Below are 22,686 nucleotides of genomic sequence, written 5' to 3'. Positions count from 1 at the left end.
GCCGGCCCCGCCACTCACCGGGGCGCCGTCCGAGAGCCGCGTCGCCGCCAAGACGCTGCCGAAGCCGCCGCGCCCCAGCAGCGAACCCAGCCGGTAGCGCTCCTTCAGGCCCTGCTGCGCCTTCCGTGCCGGCGAGACGCGGCCGTCAGCGCTCGGCCCGGGGCCAGGAACGGCCCCCGAGCGCCGCTCAACCGCCCCGGGCCGGCCATCCCCACATGTTGCCTCTTTTGAAGCGGACCCCGGCGGCTCGGGGCCGGCGGCCGCGCTCAAGAGCGGCGGACTTCGGAGCGGGGAAGACGCTGCGGAGGCGGCGGGAGCGGCCGCGCCGCCTGTGTCCCCGGCGGGCCCCGGGAGGAGCCGAGGCCGGGGCCGGGGCCGGGGTCGGGGTCGGGGTGGGGGTCGGGGTCGGGCCAGCCGGAGCCAGGGGCTGGCGATGGTGCCCAGGAGCCAGGCGCTGATGGCCGCCCAGCAGCGCCACAGCCAGGACGGCGAGAGCCGGGCGGAGGCGGGACCGCGGCGGGACGCCCGGGGGCGGGGAGGGGTCAGCCCCGCCCGGGGCCGGGGGCGGGCCGGGGGCATGGCCCGGCCGGGCGTGGGGAGAGGGAGGCCGCGGGAGGGGGGTTGGGGAACGAAAGGGAGAGCGGGACAGGGTGCGAGACACTGGGAGAGGGAGAGGAGGAGCAGGAGAAGGGACGCAGAGGGTTCGTGGACTCGCTGCTCTCCTGCTGCTCTTGTGCTGCTGCCGCTGCTGCTGCTGCTGCCGCTGCTGCCGCTGCTGCCGCTGCCGCTGAAGCGCTGGGAGCGTTTGTCCGCGTGTCCGTGTGTCCGGTACCCGTTTGTCCGTTGCCCCCCGCGCGCCCCACGGCCGAGCCCCGCGCGGCCCGGGCCAGCACGGGCCGCTCCGCTCCGGGGCCGAGGCGGAGTCCCGGAGCATCTCTTCCTCCCGCAGCCACAGCAAACCCGCTCGGCCTTTGGGAGCATTTTTGCACACGTTTCCCTTTGAAGGGCTCCTCTCTACCCCCATTTCCAAGGAGTCTCCCTGGGGTTTTGGCACGTGCAGCGACAGGGTAGCGATTGGGCTTCAAACTGCGAGAAAGACATGGAGGGGCTGGAGCATGTGCAGAGATGGGAATGGAGCTGGCGAAGGGTCTGGAGGACTTCTGAGGGGCAGCTGAGGGATGTGAGGGGGCTGAGCCTGGAGGAAAGGAGGCTCAGGGGGGAGCTGTCTCTCTCCAAGTCCCTGACACGAGAGGGCAGCCAGGAGGGCTGGGGCTCTGCTGCCAAGGGAAAGGACGAGAGGAAATGGCCTCGGGGGAACCTTTGGGGTGGATGGTGGGGAAATTCTCAATCTCCATGTCTCGACAGAGCGGGAGGGGGGGAGGGGTGGGGCGCGACCTGGGGACACGGGGGTGGTGACGGTGGGCTGGGGACACGGGAAAGGGCACGGGAAAGGGCACGGGAAGCCAAAGCCCCGCTGAGCGCTGGCGCTGGGCTGGCACGGGCTGAGCCGGCAGCAGGGCCCCACAGGCCTGAGGGACTCGCCCTGACGCCCGGGGAGTATTGATCCTGGTCTCTACAAAATGAGACTCAATAAAATATCATTAAAAGATGCCTCCTTCTCCTCCTCCTCCTCCCCCATCCCTTCTCCTGCTCCCCCCGGGCCCAGCGCCCACCCTTGGCCCCCCGTTTGCCCAGCGCGGTCGCATCCCGCGGGAGGAGCAGGGATGGAGCCCGGACAGGTCGGGCTGGGGCAGGGCTGTGCTGTGGGCCCGGCCTGGGAGCCCCCCAGGCGCCCCCTCCTGAAATTCCCCTGGCGGGGGGCGCTGGGGGCGAGGGGGGGCGCAGGTGGGGTCCGGGTGGGGAGCGCTGGGCGCTGCGGGTCTGCCTGGCAACTGGTGAGTCACCAGCGCCGCGCGCTCTGATTGGCTGAAGGTTGTTCAGCGCCTTCTCTGATTCTCTGATACTCGCGGGGAATTTTGGTTGGTCCTTGGCACATGTCTCAGTCTGAAGTGCAGCTGGAGATGCTTCACTTCTGCCAAGGACTCTGCCAGCTTGAGAGAAGTTTGCGCTCCATGGAGTTGAGAAAGAAAGTGCCTATCACGAGCTTGTTTCCTCCAGTTCCTAGACAGCAAAGGGGCTATGAAAGACAGCACTGGCTTTTTGTTCTAGTTTTTCTTGACAAGCAGCTGCTGGATGTTTGCAAGGGGGTTTGGGATATGCAAAAATGAGAGGGTAAGCTGGTACACTGAGCTTGAGAGCTTTTAAAAGCATATCTTCAGGGCTTTGGATGCATTTCAGAGGCTGGGAGTTCCATGCTGAGCAGCTGATGGCACAGAAGAGGTTCTAAAGAAAGAGGCCCTGCTGGAATTGCCTTTTCTTTTGCAGCCTAGAAACTGCACAGCCAACAGCAAAAACGATTCCTCCTCCCTCCCTGCAACATGCAGCATCACATTCCTTTCTGTCTCCAAGAGGCAGGATGCACAGCCGAGCTCTTCCACCCACTGCTCGCACACGACTGGGGCCGCGCCAGCCAAGCGCTTGGCTTTTTGCTGGCCACTGTCAGCGCTCATGGAAACAAGCACACGATAGCGCTGCCCACTTGCAGAAGAAGGAATCACTGCGAGGCCAGCTCGAAAGCAGCCCAAGGGCAGAGGCAACTTGGAAACTTCGCTGCTCTCAAATCAACGGTGTCAGGACAAAAAGATTTCCCTCATCTTCCCCTTGCACGTGCAGACTCCTCTTTGCACCCACACTCCAAGAGCAAGATGAACTCCTTTGCCCTAACTTGCACTTTCCTTCTCAGCTCTAGGCACCATCCTAAGGCTTCCCTCTGCCAGAGTCAGGATCCAAAGACAACGGCACCAGGGACTGCTCACACACAAAAGGCACCAGGACAAAAGGCTCCCGAGCTTGGCCTTTGCATTCCCGCGGACAGCTCAACAGCTCTAAGCCAGAGAAGTGCCTGCTGGGAAGAGCCTTTAGAATCACTCCGAGCACCTCATGACAAGGAGCTGCAGCGTGTGGGGATGAATCTGCAGCAGCCTCCTGCCCCAGGGTGTCCCCCGGGAGCAGCCATGCGCCAGGCCGTGACTGCCAGCTGCACATGCAAAGGAGCCGGTGTTCCACACCACGGCTGTGCCTGGGACAGAGACACGAGTGGCCACAGAAGTGGCCATGGCACTGTCCGCACGCTGTCCCTGCTGCTTCTCGCCCAGCCGCTGGCGGGGCACCAACTGCCAGCCACGCACTCCTAAAGCCACGGGCCCACTGGGACACTGCGGGGGCTGGTGGAAGCCAGCGGCCATTGTGACACAGCGGGGCTGCACAGAAGCCACGGTGCTTTGTGACCCGTGGCTCCCAGGAGAGCCTTTGTGATGCTGGGGACCTACCCGGAAGCCTGGCTCCACTGTGACACCAGCACAGAAGCTCGGGGAGCCCTGGAGACCGTGGGGACGCTATGGAAGCTGACGGAAGCCTGGGCACCACAGTGACGCTACGGAAGCTGGTGGAACCGAGGGGCCACCGTGACACTCTGGGGCCTTTTGGAAGCAACGAGACCCTGGTGGGAAGCCACGGGATGATTAATGCTGGCAGGAACCTGCTCCAGGTGGGCTCCTTTCTCCCAGCTTCCACAAGTGCTGCTAGGATGCCACTGCGGCACTGGCTTGTCACGGGCTCACGGCTTCCTTTGGGAATGGCTCTGCTGCAGGATGGCATGCTGCAGAGAATGCAGGTAGATGTTGTGCTCCCTCCTGGCATGCAGGTGGACAAGAAAGCCTGATCCAGCCCGCCCTCAGCCCGTGTCCGGCTGTGTCATTGGGGCGGGGCAACTTTGGGAGCAGCCCCAGCCCTGCTGCACAAATCCACAGAGAGCCGGGATTTTTCCAAGTCTCGTGTCTCCGTTGTGCCGTATTCCCAAAGAAGCAGCAGCTCCTCCCGATGAACACGGCGAGTTACGCGGATGCTTGTCAGCTCCACTGCCTGCCTAGAAATCTGGAAACTGCTTCTAAATGCTGCTCCCTTCAGCTCTTGGGCACCGACTGACACAGAGCTGGGAAACAAATCCCCTGGCTGCTGGCTGACAAGGTGAGTTCCGCCAGAGTCAGAGCTCCGTGGGAAATCTCTATCCACGCCTCTCCTTTGAATAGATCCGCACACGGGGTGCGCAGGGACGTGTCCTGTATGGAAAGGAAGGAGTGTGCCAGCACCGTGACTGACACTTTCCCTCTCCGTGTGCGTTGCAGAGCCACGGGTACACAGACGTGATGGAAACCCTCGCACAGCCAGAGCCTTCTGTCCCTGCAGAACGGAGCGCGGCGGGTGGGGGCGGTTGGCGGGCAGCGAGTCCCGGACAGCGGGCGAGATCCGGCTCCACAGCTGCCAGGCCCCGCTAAGGCTTAATGCCGCCTCCTCGGCAACAGGAAAGGCCTTCAGCCTCGTCCCTGCCCAGAGGAGCAGCGCTGGCCTGGCTGCACAGCTCATTTTGCCCACAGGTCACAGGAGATGAGATGACAATGCTTGCAAACACCGAGTGCGAGCCACAGCTCTGGGTGCTCACCATGAACCTCGGCTCTGCGAGCGCTGTCTGCCCCAGGCTCCAGGGGATGCAGTGGGAGCCCGGCTGGGCTCTGCCCTGGGACCATCCTCCAGGGACAGCTGCACACAGGGAGCATTTGGTTGCCACAAAGAGCCAGGCCATGGCTGCAGGGAGCTGCTCCAGGTGCGGCCTGCACTGCTGTGTGCTGCGCTCTGGGGCTGCTGCTCCCCGCAGAGGGGACTGCACTGGGGTGCCAGAGGAGACAGAGAAGCTCCAGCTTAAGCCTAAGTGGGCTGGATGGCCGGACTGGGAAGAGTGGCGAGAGTCAAGGGCATTCACGGAGCTCATCCTGCTCTGTGAAGAACGAGGAAAAGGGAGTGGGAAGCCAGCAGTGAGCAGAGCTGAGGCCTGGAGAGCAGCTCTGAATGACACCCAAATCTCACCAGACCTCTGAGACATTGCTGTTCTTCAGCCAGTGACAACATGAGTCCCTAAACCTGGGGCTCACTCTTCCTCGTGGCCAGGGGCATCAAGGAAGGCTACAGTGCAATGGGGACTGCAGTGAGCTGGGAACTCACTGGGGGAAAGAGGGAGCACTTGTGGAGCAAAAGGCAGGTGGGGGAGAGAACTGTTCAGAGAAGGGCTGAGCTTCAGCTTGAGCAAGCTGAAAAATGTCATTGGGGCTCATCCCAGACTGATTTCATTTTAGAAGTTACTGAACAAGTTTGTTGTTGGGGGGTGTCATATTTTCCCCTGCAGGTGCACGCTCTGCAAACTTGAGCTGCACTGCCGAGCTGCTCAAGCGCGTCTCTGCTGCAGGTCACGGCGTTTCTTCTTTGGCTTCTCGTGGCCCCGGGGCTGAGCCGCAGCAGAGCCCTGGCGGAGCCCAGAGCAGCCTCAGCATCCACAGAGCCCGGCTGCAAGGAGACAAAGCAGAAAGCGCCCGTCAGCTGAAGGCTCCCGTCCGTCCCCCTTGTCCCAGCCGCCCGCGGTGCCCAGGCCGTGCTGGCCGTGCTCAGAGCGCTGCCCAAAGCTGCCCAGCATTGCTGCCTCTGGCAGGAGAGCAGGAGGGCAGGACACGTGCCCAGCCTGCAGCCGGCCGTGGCACAGCCACCTCCTCAGCAGCTGCCCAGAGCGGGATGCTGCTGCGCTCGCTGCCGTCTCCCAAAAGCCCTTATCCCAGCCGTGCCAAGAGGACGGGCACCCACCTCACGCCTCCCGCCGCCAGAAGAAAAGCTGCTCCCAAACGCTGTCCTCAGCCTTCTCCAAGGGCACGTCCCACCCCCGCCGCAGCTGCTCCCAAGCACTTCGCCATCCGGACCCGACAGCACCTAGAACGCTTCCTTTGGAAAAACAAACCATAAATCAATGAAAAGAGATTAGAGACAAAAAGGGGAAACAAGGAAAAAGGTAAAAAAATCTTCTCTCTGCTGGGGCCTTGAGGAAGGCCCAAGCCCGCCATGCGAGGGAAAAACCCACCCACGGGCCAGGGCAGCCCACGCTTTCTCCCTTCCCCCTGCACTGCCCCCAAAAGTCATGCTGAGCCCAAAGCCAACAAGGGCAGTGGAGCAGCCCAAGCCCTTCCTTGCCTGCAGAGCAAAGCAGCCCATGCACAGCTTCTGGTGTCCAACCTCTGCTCCCACCATGGGGCTTGCTTTGTGTCGGGCTGGCTGCCCCAGCCCCAGCACGGGGCACCGTGGGTGCTGGGGGCTGTTGGCAGGGCCAGGAGCAGACTCCCAGTTCAAAAGCAGCCCAGCCTATCCCCCCAGCCCTGCCAAAAAGCAGCTTGGCAGCCGACTGAAGAATTGGTTGCATCCGCCCCAGCAAAGGGGGGAACCTTTGCTTGCCGGCCAGGCTGTGCAATGCCCAAATCTGGGAGCATCCCCCTGCGTGTGGACTCATCTGCAAATTCGCTGTGGAGCCTGGCTTTGGAGAAGGTGCCACAATTGAAGTCCATCATCTTCAGCTTGCCAGGTGCAGGAAGAGCTTGTCATCCTTGATGTCACCCTCCATGTCTCCAGCAGCAGCAGCCGCACCTGGCACAGCTTCTCCAGGGGCTCCTTCTTCCCTGGGGCTGGAGCAGGCTGTCAGTGCTCTGCCCAGGGCCCCGGCTGTCGCTGAAGCAGGACAAGCAAAAGCAGCTGCCATGGCGGCCACCAGTGCTGGGAAGAGCAGCTCAGCTCCAGCAGCAGGGCTGCGCGTGCCCAGCTGAGGAGCCCTGCGCAGCGATTCAGGCAGGACAAAAACTCTGCCTTTCTTTGCTGCTTCTTGCCAAGGCACGTGTGCAGCTGGAACTTACCGGCTCCCTGGCTCAAAGCGTGCGTGTGGCTCTCTCCCTTCTCCTATGGCACGCGAATATCCTGCATCCAAGGAGCACAGGACAGGTCTTCTAATGAGGGCCTTTCCGAGGAGAGCACGGATAAACACCGTCGGATGAGATCCTGGCACTCTGCGCAGAGAAAGCAGAAAGCACCAGTCAGTTGCAGAAGGCTCCTGTCCGCTTTGCCCCACTCTTGCCATGGCCAGGCCGTGCTGCGTGTGCTCAGGGCTGTGCCTAAACTTTGCCATCAATTCTTTCTTTTGGAGGAGAGCAGGACATTGCCACCTCCTCAGCAGCTGCCAGTGTGGGATGCTCCTGAGCCCGCTGCTGTCTCCCAGCACTGCTATTGCCCCCGTGCTGCAGAGACGAGGATGCACCTGGAGAGAGCCGTCGTGGGAGCGAGAGCCGGCCCCAGGTGCTGTTCCAGCCCCTCCTGAAAGGGTGCTCCCCGCAGACCATCTGGTGCAGCACGATGCCCAGGGACCAGACGGTCGCTGCCTCGCCGTGGTACCAGCCCAGGTGCGTCCATTCCGGGGGGCTGTAGGACGGTGTTCCTATGGAATAGAGATGGAGTTCTTCAGGGGGACGCTGCCTGCTCCCAGAGCCTCGCCCCAGCATCCCCGGGCATGCGGGGGCCGCACCAGCGGCACGCGGCCTGACCCGCTGCCCTCTCGCCAGCACCTGGGGCTTGTGTACAAACTGGGGGTTGGAAAAGAAGCCGCTGGTGTCGCAAGAGGGCAGCGGAAGCCCTGGCAAGGCCCGAGCATTCCATGCAAAGGAAAAACCCACTTGGTGCTGGGGAAAAACCACGCTTTCATCCTCCCTGCCTGCACTGCCCCAGAAACCATTCTTAAGGCAAGGCAAGCACAGGCAGCAGAGCAGGCCGAGCCCTGTCTCGCCTGCACACCAAACGGGCTGGAGCACAGGTTCTGGCCCCCCCTCTCTGCTACCCCCACCCACGGGTGTTTCTGTGGCGCTGGCTGCCCCAGCCCCAGCGCCAGTCCTGGGCAGAGGGGCTGGCAAAGGCTGCCGGCAGGGCTGGAAGATGGCCCCTCAGCCAGCGCCGCTCAAAAGCAGCAAGGCTGAAGACTCCGGCTGCCATGAGTGGCAGCAAAAGGGAGAATCCCCCCTGCCACAGCCGGCTTGGGCTGTGAGCTGTTGGGCTGTGAGATGCCGCTACCAGGAGCCCCCCCCTGCGTGGGCTCACCTGCAAAGCTGGTGTAGGCTGCGGCTTGCAGGTAGGTGCCACAGCCAAAGTCGATGAGTTTGGCCTGCCCGGTGGCCAGGTCAACCAGGATGTTCTCTGGTTTGATGTCCCGGTGCAGGACCCCGCAGCTGGTGCAGTGCCGCACGGCCTCCAGCACCTGGCGGAACAGGTGCCGCGCCACCTCCTCGCACAGGAAGCCCCGTGCCCGAATGAAATGAAGGAGGTCCTGAGACCGCTCCGGGCGCTCCAGCACCATCACCACGTTTTTGGGGAGCTCCAGCCACTCGTGGAGCTGGACGATGCCAGGGAAGCCAGCGGACACCTTGGCCAGTAGCACGATCTCCAGTGGTGCTCGGGTGCCGTCGGGCTGTGGGAGGAGCACGATGCCGTCAGCGGGGCCCATGCCGTGCCGGGGCTCGGCAAGCCCTCAGCCAGCCGGGGACGCTCTGCGCGCTCCGCTGGCCCCACGGCCGCTCTCCCTCGAGGCGTTCTGGCGGCTTCCACCCTGCCGGGCCTCGGCTCATCCCCGCCCGTCGCGCCCCGGCTTCTCGCGCTGCCCCTCGCTCACTCACCAGCTGGCCCCAATGGTGGATGCGGTTCCGCGGCACACGTTTGACGGCCACCTGCAAGGTAAGGGGAGCAGCGGGCTGAGCTCGCCGCCCGCCGTGCCGAGCCCCATGCTCCTTCTCCTCCTCCTTTGCCCCCCGCCTCCTGCGCCCGCCGCCGGCCCCGCCACTCACCGGGGCGCCGTCCGAGAGCCGCGTCGCCGCCAAGACGCTGCCGAAGCCGCCGCGCCCCAGCAGCGAACCCAGCCGGTAGCGCTCCTTCAGGCCCTGCTGCGCCTTCCGTGCCGGCGAGACGCGGCCGTCAGCGCTCGGCCCGGGGCCAGGAACGGCCCCCGAGCGCCGCTCAACCGCCCCGGGCCGGCCATCCCCACATGTTGCCTCTTTTGAAGCGGACCCCGGCGGCTCGGGGCCGGCGGCCGCGCTCAAGAGCGGCGGACTTCGGAGCGGGGAAGACGCTGCGGAGGCGGCGGGAGCGGCCGCGCCGCCTGTGTCCCCGGCGGGCCCCGGGAGGAGCCGAGGCCGGGGCCGGGGCCGGGGTCGGGGTCGGGGTGGGGGTCGGGGTCGGGCCAGCCGGAGCCAGGGGCTGGCGATGGTGCCCAGGAGCCAGGCGCTGATGGCCGCCCAGCAGCGCCACAGCCAGGACGGCGAGAGCCGGGCGGAGGCGGGACCGCGGCGGGACGCCCGGGGGCGGGGAGGGGTCAGCCCCGCCCGGGGCCGGGGGCGGGCCGGGGGCATGGCCCGGCCGGGCGTGGGGAGAGGGAGGCCGCGGGAGGGGGGTTGGGGAACGAAAGGGAGAGCGGGACAGGGTGCGAGACACTGGGAGAGGGAGAGGAGGAGCAGGAGAAGGGACGCAGAGGGTTCGTGGACTCGCTGCTCTCCTGCTGCTCTTGTGCTGCTGCCGCTGCTGCTGCTGCTGCCGCTGCTGCCGCTGCTGCCGCTGCCGCTGAAGCGCTGGGAGCGTTTGTCCGCGTGTCCGTGTGTCCGGTACCCGTTTGTCCGTTGCCCCCCGCGCGCCCCACGGCCGAGCCCCGCGCGGCCCGGGCCAGCACGGGCCGCTCCGCTCCGGGGCCGAGGCGGAGTCCCGGAGCATCTCTTCCTCCCGCAGCCACAGCAAACCCGCTCGGCCTTTGGGAGCATTTTTGCACACGTTTCCCTTTGAAGGGCTCCTCTCTACCCCCATTTCCAAGGAGTCTCCCTGGGGTTTTGGCACGTGCAGCGACAGGGTAGCGATTGGGCTTCAAACTGCGAGAAAGACATGGAGGGGCTGGAGCATGTGCAGAGATGGGAATGGAGCTGGCGAAGGGTCTGGAGGACTTCTGAGGGGCAGCTGAGGGATGTGAGGGGGCTGAGCCTGGAGGAAAGGAGGCTCAGGGGGGAGCTGTCTCTCTCCAAGTCCCTGACACGAGAGGGCAGCCAGGAGGGCTGGGGCTCTGCTGCCAAGGGAAAGGACGAGAGGAAATGGCCTCGGGGGAACCTTTGGGGTGGATGGTGGGGAAATTCTCAATCTCCATGTCTCGACAGAGCGGGAGGGGGGGAGGGGTGGGGCGCGACCTGGGGACACGGGGGTGGTGACGGTGGGCTGGGGACACGGGAAAGGGCACGGGAAAGGGCACGGGAAGCCAAAGCCCCGCTGAGCGCTGGCGCTGGGCTGGCACGGGCTGAGCCGGCAGCAGGGCCCCACAGGCCTGAGGGACTCGCCCTGACGCCCGGGGAGTATTGATCCTGGTCTCTACAAAATGAGACTCAATAAAATATCATTAAAAGATGCCTCCTTCTCCTCCTCCTCCTCCCCCATCCCTTCTCCTGCTCCCCCCGGGCCCAGCGCCCACCCTTGGCCCCCCGTTTGCCCAGCGCGGTCGCATCCCGCGGGAGGAGCAGGGATGGAGCCCGGACAGGTCGGGCTGGGGCAGGGCTGTGCTGTGGGCCCGGCCTGGGAGCCCCCCAGGCGCCCCCTCCTGAAATTCCCCTGGCGGGGGGCGCTGGGGGCGAGGGGGGGCGCAGGTGGGGTCCGGGTGGGGAGCGCTGGGCGCTGCGGGTCTGCCTGGCAACTGGTGAGTCACCAGCGCCGCGCGCTCTGATTGGCTGAAGGTTGTTCAGCGCCTTCTCTGATTCTCTGATACTCGCGGGGAATTTTGGTTGGTCCTTGGCACATGTCTCAGTCTGAAGTGCAGCTGGAGATGCTTCACTTCTGCCAAGGACTCTGCCAGCTTGAGAGAAGTTTGCGCTCCATGGAGTTGAGAAAGAAAGTGCCTATCACGAGCTTGTTTCCTCCAGTTCCTAGACAGCAAAGGGGCTATGAAAGACAGCACTGGCTTTTTGTTCTAGTTTTTCTTGACAAGCAGCTGCTGGATGTTTGCAAGGGGGTTTGGGATATGCAAAAATGAGAGGGTAAGCTGGTACACTGAGCTTGAGAGCTTTTAAAAGCATATCTTCAGGGCTTTGGATGCATTTCAGAGGCTGGGAGTTCCATGCTGAGCAGCTGATGGCACAGAAGAGGTTCTAAAGAAAGAGGCCCTGCTGGAATTGCCTTTTCTTTTGCAGCCTAGAAACTGCACAGCCAACAGCAAAAACGATTCCTCCTCCCTCCCTGCAACATGCAGCATCACATTCCTTTCTGTCTCCAAGAGGCAGGATGCACAGCCGAGCTCTTCCACCCACTGCTCGCACACGACTGGGGCCGCGCCAGCCAAGCGCTTGGCTTTTTGCTGGCCACTGTCAGCGCTCATGGAAACAAGCACACGATAGCGCTGCCCACTTGCAGAAGAAGGAATCACTGCGAGGCCAGCTCGAAAGCAGCCCAAGGGCAGAGGCAACTTGGAAACTTCGCTGCTCTCAAATCAACGGTGTCAGGACAAAAAGATTTCCCTCATCTTCCCCTTGCACGTGCAGACTCCTCTTTGCACCCACACTCCAAGAGCAAGATGAACTCCTTTGCCCTAACTTGCACTTTCCTTCTCAGCTCTAGGCACCATCCTAAGGCTTCCCTCTGCCAGAGTCAGGATCCAAAGACAACGGCACCAGGGACTGCTCACACACAAAAGGCACCAGGACAAAAGGCTCCCGAGCTTGGCCTTTGCATTCCCGCGGACAGCTCAACAGCTCTAAGCCAGAGAAGTGCCTGCTGGGAAGAGCCTTTAGAATCACTCCGAGCACCTCATGACAAGGAGCTGCAGCGTGTGGGGATGAATCTGCAGCAGCCTCCTGCCCCAGGGTGTCCCCCGGGAGCAGCCATGCGCCAGGCCGTGACTGCCAGCTGCACATGCAAAGGAGCCGGTGTTCCACACCACGGCTGTGCCTGGGACAGAGACACGAGTGGCCACAGAAGTGGCCATGGCACTGTCCGCACGCTGTCCCTGCTGCTTCTCGCCCAGCCGCTGGCGGGGCACCAACTGCCAGCCACGCACTCCTAAAGCCACGGGCCCACTGGGACACTGCGGGGGCTGGTGGAAGCCAGCGGCCATTGTGACACAGCGGGGCTGCACAGAAGCCACGGTGCTTTGTGACCCGTGGCTCCCAGGAGAGCCTTTGTGATGCTGGGGACCTACCCGGAAGCCTGGCTCCACTGTGACACCAGCACAGAAGCTCGGGGAGCCCTGGAGACCGTGGGGACGCTATGGAAGCTGACGGAAGCCTGGGCACCACAGTGACGCTACGGAAGCTGGTGGAACCGAGGGGCCACCGTGACACTCTGGGGCCTTTTGGAAGCAACGAGACCCTGGTGGGAAGCCACGGGATGATTAATGCTGGCAGGAACCTGCTCCAGGTGGGCTCCTTTCTCCCAGCTTCCACAAGTGCTGCTAGGATGCCACTGCGGCACTGGCTTGTCACGGGCTCACGGCTTCCTTTGGGAATGGCTCTGCTGCAGGATGGCATGCTGCAGAGAATGCAGGTAGATGTTGTGCTCCCTCCTGGCATGCAGGTGGACAAGAAAGCCTGATCCAGCCCGCCCTCAGCCCGTGTCCGGCTGTGTCATTGGGGCGGGGCAACTTTGGGAGCAGCCCCAGCCCTGCTGCACAAATCCACAGAGAGCCGGGATTTTTCCAAGTCTCGTGTCTCCGTTGTGCCGTATTCCCAAAGAAGCAGCAGCTCCTCCCGATGAACACGGCGAGTTACGCGGATGCTTGTCAGCTCCACTGCCTGCCTAGAAATCTGGAAACTGCTTCTAAATGCTGCTCCCTTCAGCTCTTGGGCACCGACTGACACAGAGCTGGGAAACAAATCCCCTGGCTGCTGGCTGACAAGGTGAGTTCCGCCAGAGTCAGAGCTCCGTGGGAAATCTCTATCCACGCCTCTCCTTTGAATAGATCCGCACACGGGGTGCGCAGGGACGTGTCCTGTATGGAAAGGAAGGAGTGTGCCAGCACCGTGACTGACACTTTCCCTCTCCGTGTGCGTTGCAGAGCCACGGGTACACAGACGTGATGGAAACCCTCGCACAGCCAGAGCCTTCTGTCCCTGCAGAACGGAGCGCGGCGGGTGGGGGCGGTTGGCGGGCAGCGAGTCCCGGACAGCGGGCGAGATCCGGCTCCACAGCTGCCAGGCCCCGCTAAGGCTTAATGCCGCCTCCTCGGCAACAGGAAAGGCCTTCAGCCTCGTCCCTGCCCAGAGGAGCAGCGCTGGCCTGGCTGCACAGCTCATTTTGCCCACAGGTCACAGGAGATGAGATGACAATGCTTGCAAACACCGAGTGCGAGCCACAGCTCTGGGTGCTCACCATGAACCTCGGCTCTGCGAGCGCTGTCTGCCCCAGGCTCCAGGGGATGCAGTGGGAGCCCGGCTGGGCTCTGCCCTGGGACCATCCTCCAGGGACAGCTGCACACAGGGAGCATTTGGTTGCCACAAAGAGCCAGGCCATGGCTGCAGGGAGCTGCTCCAGGTGCGGCCTGCACTGCTGTGTGCTGCGCTCTGGGGCTGCTGCTCCCCGCAGAGGGGACTGCACTGGGGTGCCAGAGGAGACAGAGAAGCTCCAGCTTAAGCCTAAGTGGGCTGGATGGCCGGACTGGGAAGAGTGGCGAGAGTCAAGGGCATTCACGGAGCTCATCCTGCTCTGTGAAGAACGAGGAAAAGGGAGTGGGAAGCCAGCAGTGAGCAGAGCTGAGGCCTGGAGAGCAGCTCTGAATGACACCCAAATCTCACCAGACCTCTGAGACATTGCTGTTCTTCAGCCAGTGACAACATGAGTCCCTAAACCTGGGGCTCACTCTTCCTCGTGGCCAGGGGCATCAAGGAAGGCTACAGTGCAATGGGGACTGCAGTGAGCTGGGAACTCACTGGGGGAAAGAGGGAGCACTTGTGGAGCAAAAGGCAGGTGGGGGAGAGAACTGTTCAGAGAAGGGCTGAGCTTCAGCTTGAGCAAGCTGAAAAATGTCATTGGGGCTCATCCCAGACTGATTTCATTTTAGAAGTTACTGAACAAGTTTGTTGTTGGGGGGTGTCATATTTTCCCCTGCAGGTGCACGCTCTGCAAACTTGAGCTGCACTGCCGAGCTGCTCAAGCGCGTCTCTGCTGCAGGTCACGGCGTTTCTTCTTTGGCTTCTCGTGGCCCCGGGGCTGAGCCGCAGCAGAGCCCTGGCGGAGCCCAGAGCAGCCTCAGCATCCACAGAGCCCGGCTGCAAGGAGACAAAGCAGAAAGCGCCCGTCAGCTGAAGGCTCCCGTCCGTCCCCCTTGTCCCAGCCGCCCGCGGTGCCCAGGCCGTGCTGGCCGTGCTCAGAGCGCTGCCCAAAGCTGCCCAGCATTGCTGCCTCTGGCAGGAGAGCAGGAGGGCAGGACACGTGCCCAGCCTGCAGCCGGCCGTGGCACAGCCACCTCCTCAGCAGCTGCCCAGAGCGGGATGCTGCTGCGCTCGCTGCCGTCTCCCAAAAGCCCTTATCCCAGCCGTGCCAAGAGGACGGGCACCCACCTCACGCCTCCCGCCGCCAGAAGAAAAGCTGCTCCCAAACGCTGTCCTCAGCCTTCTCCAAGGGCACGTCCCACCCCCGCCGCAGCTGCTCCCAAGCACTTCGCCATCCGGACCCGACAGCACCTAGAACGCTTCCTTTGGAAAAACAAACCATAAATCAATGAAAAGAGATTAGAGACAAAAAGGGGAAACAAGGAAAAAGGTAAAAAAATCTTCTCTCTGCTGGGGCCTTGAGGAAGGCCCAAGCCCGCCATGCGAGGGAAAAACCCACCCACGGGCCAGGGCAGCCCACGCTTTCTCCCTTCCCCCTGCACTGCCCCCAAAAGTCATGCTGAGCCCAAAGCCAACAAGGGCAGTGGAGCAGCCCAAGCCCTTCCTTGCCTGCAGAGCAAAGCAGCCCATGCACAGCTTCTGGTGTCCAACCTCTGCTCCCACCATGGGGCTTGCTTTGTGTCGGGCTGGCTGCCCCAGCCCCAGCACGGGGCACCGTGGGTGCTGGGGGCTGTTGGCAGGGCCAGGAGCAGACTCCCAGTTCAAAAGCAGCCCAGCCTATCCCCCCAGCCCTGCCAAAAAGCAGCTTGGCAGCCGACTGAAGAATTGGTTGCATCCGCCCCAGCAAAGGGGGGAACCTTTGCTTGCCGGCCAGGCTGTGCAATGCCCAAATCTGGGAGCATCCCCCTGCGTGTGGACTCATCTGCAAATTCGCTGTGGAGCCTGGCTTTGGAGAAGGTGCCACAATTGAAGTCCATCATCTTCAGCTTGCCAGGTGCAGGAAGAGCTTGTCATCCTTGATGTCACCCTCCATGTCTCCAGCAGCAGCAGCCGCACCTGGCACAGCTTCTCCAGGGGCTCCTTCTTCCCTGGGGCTGGAGCAGGCTGTCAGTGCTCTGCCCAGGGCCCCGGCTGTCGCTGAAGCAGGACAAGCAAAAGCAGCTGCCATGGCGGCCACCAGTGCTGGGAAGAGCAGCTCAGCTCCAGCAGCAGGGCTGCGCGTGCCCAGCTGAGGAGCCCTGCGCAGCGATTCAGGCAGGACAAAAACTCTGCCTTTCTTTGCTGCTTCTTGCCAAGGCACGTGTGCAGCTGGAACTTACCGGCTCCCTGGCTCAAAGCGTGCGTGTGGCTCTCTCCCTTCTCCTATGGCACGCGAATATCCTGCATCCAAGGAGCACAGGACAGGTCTTCTAATGAGGGCCTTTCCGAGGAGAGCACGGATAAACACCGTCGGATGAGATCCTGGCACTCTGCGCAGAGAAAGCAGAAAGCACCAGTCAGTTGCAGAAGGCTCCTGTCCGCTTTGCCCCACTCTTGCCATGGCCAGGCCGTGCTGCGTGTGCTCAGGGCTGTGCCTAAACTTTGCCATCAATTCTTTCTTTTGGAGGAGAGCAGGACATTGCCACCTCCTCAGCAGCTGCCAGTGTGGGATGCTCCTGAGCCCGCTGCTGTCTCCCAGCACTGCTATTGCCCCCGTGCTGCAGAGACGAGGATGCACCTGGAGAGAGCCGTCGTGGGAGCGAGAGCCGGCCCCAGGTGCTGTTCCAGCCCCTCCTGAAAGGGTGCTCCCCGCAGACCATCTGGTGCAGCACGATGCCCAGGGACCAGACGGTCGCTGCCTCGCCGTGGTACCAGCCCAGGTGCGTCCATTCCGGGGGGCTGTAGGACGGTGTTCCTATGGAATAGAGATGGAGTTCTTCAGGGGGACGCTGCCTGCTCCCAGAGCCTCGCCCCAGCATCCCCGGGCATGCGGGGGCCGCACCAGCGGCACGCGGCCTGACCCGCTGCCCTCTCGCCAGCACCTGGGGCTTGTGTACAAACTGGGGGTTGGAAAAGAAGCCGCTGGTGTCGCAAGAGGGCAGCGGAAGCCCTGGCAAGGCCCGAGCATTCCATGCAAAGGAAAAACCCACTTGGTGCTGGGGAAAAACCACGCTTTCATCCTCCCTGCCTGCACTGCCCCAGAAACCATTCTTAAGGCAAGGCAAGCACAGGCAGCAGAGCAGGCCGAGCCCTGTCTCGCCTGCACACCAAACGGGCTGGAGCACAGGTTCTGGCCCCCCCTCTCTGCTACCCCCACCCACGGGTGTTTCTGTGGCGCTGGCTGCCCCAGCCCCAGCGCCAGTCCTGGGCAGAGGGGCTGGCAAAGGCTGCCGGCAGGGCTGGAAGATGGCCCCTCAGCCAGCGCCGCTCAAAAGCAGCAAGGCTGAAGACTCCGGCTGCCATGAGTGGCAGCAAAAGGGAGAATCCCCCCTGCCACAGCCGGCTTGGGCTGTGAGCTGTTGGGCTGTGAGATGCCGCTACCAGGAGCCCCCCCCTGCGTGGGCTCACCTGCAAAGCTGGTGTAGGCTGCGGCTTGCAGGTAGGTGCCACAGCCAAAGTCGATGAGTTTGGCCTGCCCGGTGGCCAGGTCAACCAGGATGTTCTCTGGTTTGATGTCCCGGTGCAGGACCCCGCAGCTGGTGCAGTGCCGCACGGCCTCCAGCACCTGGCGGAACAGGTGCCGCGCCACCTCCTCGCACAGGAAGCCCCGTGCCCGAATGAAATGAAGGAGGTCCTGAGACCGCTCCGGGCGCTCCAGCACCATCACCACGTTTTTGGGGAGCTCCAGCCACTCGTGGAGCTGGACGATGCCAGGGAAGCCAGCGGACACCTTGGCCAGTAGCACGATCTCCAGTGGTGCTCGGGTGCCGTCGGGCTGTGGGAGGAGCACGATGCCGTCAGCGGGGCCCATGCCGTGCCGGGGCTCGGCAAGCCCTCAGCCAGCCGGGGACGCTCTGCGCGCTCCGCTGGCCCCACGGCCGCTCTCCCTCGAGGCGTTCTGGCGGCTTCCACCCTGCCGGGCCTCGGCTCATCCCCGCCCGTCGCGCCCCGGCTTCTCGCGCTGCCCCTCGCTCACTCACCAGCTGGCCCCAATGGTGGATGCGGTTCCGCGGCACACGTTTGACGGCCACCTGCAAGGTAAGGGGAGCAGCGGGCTGAGCTCGCCGCCCGCCGTGCCGAGCCCCATGCTCCTTCTCCTCCTCCTTTGCCCCCCGCCTCCTGCGCCCGCCGCCGGCCCCGCCACTCACCGGGGCGCCGTCCGAGAGCCGCGTCGCCGCCAAGACGCTGCCGAAGCCGCCGCGCCCCAGCAGCGAACCCAGCCGGTAGCGCTCCTTCAGGCCCTGCTGCGCCTTCCGTGCCGGCGAGACGCGGCCGTCAGCGCTCGGCCCGGGGCCAGGAACGGCCCCCGAGCGCCGCTCAACCGCCCCGGGCCGGCCATCCCCACATGTTGCCTCTTTTGAAGCGGACCCCGGCGGCTCGGGGCCGGCGGCCGCGCTCAAGAGCGGCGGACTTCGGAGCGGGGAAGACGCTGCGGAGGCGGCGGGAGCGGCCGCGCCGCCTGTGTCCCCGGCGGGCCCCGGGAGGAGCCGAGGCCGGGGCCGGGGCCGGGGTCGGGGTCGGGGTGGGGGTCGGGGTCGGGCCAGCCGGAGCCAGGGGCTGGCGATGGTGCCCAGGAGCCAGGCGCTGATGGCCGCCCAGCAGCGCCACAGCCAGGACGGCGAGAGCCGGGCGGAGGCGGGACCGCGGCGGGACGCCCGGGGGCGGGGAGGGGTCAGCCCCGCCCGGGGCCGGGGGCGGGCCGGGGGCATGGCCCGGCCGGGCGTGGGGAGAGGGAGGCCGCGGGAGGGGGGTTGGGGAACGAAAGGGAGAGCGGGACAGGGTGCGAGACACTGGGAGAGGGAGAGGAGGAGCAGGAGAAGGGACGCAGAGGGTTCGTGGACTCGCTGCTCTCCTGCTGCTCTTGTGCTGCTGCCGCTGCTGCTGCTGCTGCCGCTGCTGCCGCTGCTGCCGCTGCCGCTGAAGCGCTGGGAGCGTTTGTCCGCGTGTCCGTGTGTCCGGTACCCGTTTGTCCGTTGCCCCCCGCGCGCCCCACGGCCGAGCCCCGCGCGGCCCGGGCCAGCACGGGCCGCTCCGCTCCGGGGCCGAGGCGGAGTCCCGGAGCATCTCTTCCTCCCGCAGCCACAGCAAACCCGCTCGGCCTTTGGGAGCATTTTTGCACACGTTTCCCTTTGAAGGGCTCCTCTCTACCCCCATTTCCAAGGAGTCTCCCTGGGGTTTTGGCACGTGCAGCGACAGGGTAGCGATTGGGCTTCAAACTGCGAGAAAGACATGGAGGGGCTGGAGCATGTGCAGAGATGGGAATGGAGCTGGCGAAGGGTCTGGAGGACTTCTGAGGGGCAGCTGAGGGATGTGAGGGGGCTGAGCCTGGAGGAAAGGAGGCTCAGGGGGGAGCTGTCTCTCTCCAAGTCCCTGACACGAGAGGGCAGCCAGGAGGGCTGGGGCTCTGCTGCCAAGGGAAAGGACGAGAGGAAATGGCCTCGGGGGAACCTTTGGGGTGGATGGTGGGGAAATTCTCAATCTCCATGTCTCGACAGAGCGGGAGGGGGGGAGGGGTGGGGCGCGACCTGGGGACACGGGGGTGGTGACGGTGGGCTGGGGACACGGGAAAGGGCACGGGAAAGGGCACGGGAAGCCAAAGCCCCGCTGAGCGCTGGCGCTGGGCTGGCACGGGCTGAGCCGGCAGCAGGGCCCCACAGGCCTGAGGGACTCGCCCTGACGCCCGGGGAGTATTGATCCTGGTCTCTACAAAATGAGACTCAATAAAATATCATTAAAAGATGCCTCCTTCTCCTCCTCCTCCTCCCCCATCCCTTCTCCTGCTCCCCCCGGGCCCAGCGCCCACCCTTGGCCCCCCGTTTGCCCAGCGCGGTCGCATCCCGCGGGAGGAGCAGGGATGGAGCCCGGACAGGTCGGGCTGGGGCAGGGCTGTGCTGTGGGCCCGGCCTGGGAGCCCCCCAGGCGCCCCCTCCTGAAATTCCCCTGGCGGGGGGCGCTGGGGGCGAGGGGGGGCGCAGGTGGGGTCCGGGTGGGGAGCGCTGGGCGCTGCGGGTCTGCCTGGCAACTGGTGAGTCACCAGCGCCGCGCGCTCTGATTGGCTGAAGGTTGTTCAGCGCCTTCTCTGATTCTCTGATACTCGCGGGGAATTTTGGTTGGTCCTTGGCACATGTCTCAGTCTGAAGTGCAGCTGGAGATGCTTCACTTCTGCCAAGGACTCTGCCAGCTTGAGAGAAGTTTGCGCTCCATGGAGTTGAGAAAGAAAGTGCCTATCACGAGCTTGTTTCCTCCAGTTCCTAGACAGCAAAGGGGCTATGAAAGACAGCACTGGCTTTTTGTTCTAGTTTTTCTTGACAAGCAGCTGCTGGATGTTTGCAAGGGGGTTTGGGATATGCAAAAATGAGAGGGTAAGCTGGTACACTGAGCTTGAGAGCTTTTAAAAGCATATCTTCAGGGCTTTGGATGCATTTCAGAGGCTGGGAGTTCCATGCTGAGCAGCTGATGGCACAGAAGAGGTTCTAAAGAAAGAGGCCCTGCTGGAATTGCCTTTTCTTTTGCAGCCTAGAAACTGCACAGCCAACAGCAAAAACGATTCCTCCTCCCTCCCTGCAACATGCAGCATCACATTCCTTTCTGTCTCCAAGAGGCAGGATGCACAGCCGAGCTCTTCCACCCACTGCTCGCACACGACTGGGGCCGCGCCAGCCAAGCGCTTGGCTTTTTGCTGGCCACTGTCAGCGCTCATGGAAACAAGCACACGATAGCGCTGCCCACTTGCAGAAGAAGGAATCACTGCGAGGCCAGCTCGAAAGCAGCCCAAGGGCAGAGGCAACTTGGAAACTTCGCTGCTCTCAAATCAACGGTGTCAGGACAAAAAGATTTCCCTCATCTTCCCCTTGCACGTGCAGACTCCTCTTTGCACCCACACTCCAAGAGCAAGATGAACTCCTTTGCCCTAACTTGCACTTTCCTTCTCAGCTCTAGGCACCATCCTAAGGCTTCCCTCTGCCAGAGTCAGGATCCAAAGACAACGGCACCAGGGACTGCTCACACACAAAAGGCACCAGGACAAAAGGCTCCCGAGCTTGGCCTTTGCATTCCCGCGGACAGCTCAACAGCTCTAAGCCAGAGAAGTGCCTGCTGGGAAGAGCCTTTAGAATCACTCCGAGCACCTCATGACAAGGAGCTGCAGCGTGTGGGGATGAATCTGCAGCAGCCTCCTGCCCCAGGGTGTCCCCCGGGAGCAGCCATGCGCCAGGCCGTGACTGCCAGCTGCACATGCAAAGGAGCCGGTGTTCCACACCACGGCTGTGCCTGGGACAGAGACACGAGTGGCCACAGAAGTGGCCATGGCACTGTCCGCACGCTGTCCCTGCTGCTTCTCGCCCAGCCGCTGGCGGGGCACCAACTGCCAGCCACGCACTCCTAAAGCCACGGGCCCACTGGGACACTGCGGGGGCTGGTGGAAGCCAGCGGCCATTGTGACACAGCGGGGCTGCACAGAAGCCACGGTGCTTTGTGACCCGTGGCTCCCAGGAGAGCCTTTGTGATGCTGGGGACCTACCCGGAAGCCTGGCTCCACTGTGACACCAGCACAGAAGCTCGGGGAGCCCTGGAGACCGTGGGGACGCTATGGAAGCTGACGGAAGCCTGGGCACCACAGTGACGCTACGGAAGCTGGTGGAACCGAGGGGCCACCGTGACACTCTGGGGCCTTTTGGAAGCAACGAGACCCTGGTGGGAAGCCACGGGATGATTAATGCTGGCAGGAACCTGCTCCAGGTGGGCTCCTTTCTCCCAGCTTCCACAAGTGCTGCTAGGATGCCACTGCGGCACTGGCTTGTCACGGGCTCACGGCTTCCTTTGGGAATGGCTCTGCTGCAGGATGGCATGCTGCAGAGAATGCAGGTAGATGTTGTGCTCCCTCCTGGCATGCAGGTGGACAAGAAAGCCTGATCCAGCCCGCCCTCAGCCCGTGTCCGGCTGTGTCATTGGGGCGGGGCAACTTTGGGAGCAGCCCCAGCCCTGCTGCACAAATCCACAGAGAGCCGGGATTTTTCCAAGTCTCGTGTCTCCGTTGTGCCGTATTCCCAAAGAAGCAGCAGCTCCTCCCGATGAACACGGCGAGTTACGCGGATGCTTGTCAGCTCCACTGCCTGCCTAGAAATCTGGAAACTGCTTCTAAATGCTGCTCCCTTCAGCTCTTGGGCACCGACTGACACAGAGCTGGGAAACAAATCCCCTGGCTGCTGGCTGACAAGGTGAGTTCCGCCAGAGTCAGAGCTCCGTGGGAAATCTCTATCCACGCCTCTCCTTTGAATAGATCCGCACACGGGGTGCGCAGGGACGTGTCCTGTATGGAAAGGAAGGAGTGTGCCAGCACCGTGACTGACACTTTCCCTCTCCGTGTGCGTTGCAGAGCCACGGGTACACAGACGTGATGGAAACCCTCGCACAGCCAGAGCCTTCTGTCCCTGCAGAACGGAGCGCGGCGGGTGGGGGCGGTTGGCGGGCAGCGAGTCCCGGACAGCGGGCGAGATCCGGCTCCACAGCTGCCAGGCCCCGCTAAGGCTTAATGCCGCCTCCTCGGCAACAGGAAAGGCCTTCAGCCTCGTCCCTGCCCAGAGGAGCAGCGCTGGCCTGGCTGCACAGCTCATTTTGCCCACAGGTCACAGGAGATGAGATGACAATGCTTGCAAACACCGAGTGCGAGCCACAGCTCTGGGTGCTCACCATGAACCTCGGCTCTGCGAGCGCTGTCTGCCCCAGGCTCCAGGGGATGCAGTGGGAGCCCGGCTGGGCTCTGCCCTGGGACCATCCTCCAGGGACAGCTGCACACAGGGAGCATTTGGTTGCCACAAAGAGCCAGGCCATGGCTGCAGGGAGCTGCTCCAGGTGCGGCCTGCACTGCTGTGTGCTGCGCTCTGGGGCTGCTGCTCCCCGCAGAGGGGACTGCACTGGGGTGCCAGAGGAGACAGAGAAGCTCCAGCTTAAGCCTAAGTGGGCTGGATGGCCGGACTGGGAAGAGTGGCGAGAGTCAAGGGCATTCACGGAGCTCATCCTGCTCTGTGAAGAACGAGGAAAAGGGAGTGGGAAGCCAGCAGTGAGCAGAGCTGAGGCCTGGAGAGCAGCTCTGAATGACACCCAAATCTCACCAGACCTCTGAGACATTGCTGTTCTTCAGCCAGTGACAACATGAGTCCCTAAACCTGGGGCTCACTCTTCCTCGTGGCCAGGGGCATCAAGGAAGGCTACAGTGCAATGGGGACTGCAGTGAGCTGGGAACTCA

The sequence above is a fragment of the Coloeus monedula genome (genome assembly GCF_965178545.1).
Source record: "Coloeus monedula genome assembly, chromosome: 31".
Classification (NCBI taxonomy): domain Eukaryota; kingdom Metazoa; phylum Chordata; class Aves; order Passeriformes; family Corvidae; genus Coloeus; species Coloeus monedula.
Note: the sequence above shows the minus strand (reverse complement) of the source record.